Consider the following 1,133-nt stretch of genomic DNA (forward strand, 5'->3'; position numbering starts at 1 on the left):
AACCGTCGGACGCATGGTTTCGAAGCGATGTACGAAAAACAGGCCAAAATGGTGCACGAACAAAGGGGCACGCGCTATATCTGGCAGAAGGAGAACTCTGCGAGGTGTTGTGTGTATGGACGAAAAGTAGGCATTACGGAGTTGAGCAAACGCGCCGAAGACCGCAACTCGATATCTCCAACCGGCTGGTCGGTAGAGCGATTCCCAACACCCCATAGACACCGCAATGGGTGAAAATCGGCTAAGTCCCAGAAATGGGTTTTCACCCAAAAACAGGGTGATGGAGACATTGTACGGAGTTGGCGTATATGGACGAAACTTAGCCACGGTGGTGTTCTAACATCACTACTTGGGACACAAAAGCGTCGGACGCATGGTTTCGAGGCAATGTGCGAAAAACGGGCCAAAACGGTGCACGAACAAAGGGGCACGCGCTATATCTGGCAGAAGGAGAACTCTGCGAGGTGTTGTGTGTATGGACGAAAAGTAGGCATTACGGAGTTGAGCAAACGCGCTAAAGACCGGGAATCGATATCTCCAACCGGCTGGTCGGTAGAGCGATTCCCAACACCCCATAGACACCGCAATGGGTGAAAATCGGCTAAGTCCCTGAAATGGGTTTTCACCCAAAAACAGGGTGATGGAGACATTGCACGGAGTTGGCGTATATGGACGAAAGTTAGCCACGGTGGTGTTCTAACATCGGTACTTGGGACGCAAAACCGTCGGACGCATGGTTTCGAAGCAATGTGCGAAAAACGGGCCAAAACGGTGCACGAAAAAAGGGGCACGCGCTATATCTGGCAGAAGGAGAACTCTGCGAGGTGTTGTGTGTATGGACGAAAAGTAGGCATTACGGAGTTGAGCAAACGCGCCGAAGACCGCAACTCGATATCTCCAACCGGCTGGTCGGTAGAGCGATTCCCAACACCCCATAGACACCGCAATGGGTGAAAATCGGCTAAGTCCCAGAAATGGGTTTTCACCCAAAAACAGGGTGATGGAGACATTGCACGGAGTTGGCGTATATGGACGAAAGTTAGCCACGGTGGTGTTCTAACATCGGTGCTTGGGACGCAAAACCGTCGAACGCATGGTTTCGAGGCAATGTGCGAAAAACGGGCCAAAATGGT

The sequence above is a fragment of the Anopheles nili genome, assembly GCF_943737925.1.
Source record: "Anopheles nili chromosome X unlocalized genomic scaffold, idAnoNiliSN_F5_01 X_unloc_4, whole genome shotgun sequence".
NCBI classification, from domain to species: domain Eukaryota; kingdom Metazoa; phylum Arthropoda; class Insecta; order Diptera; family Culicidae; genus Anopheles; species Anopheles nili.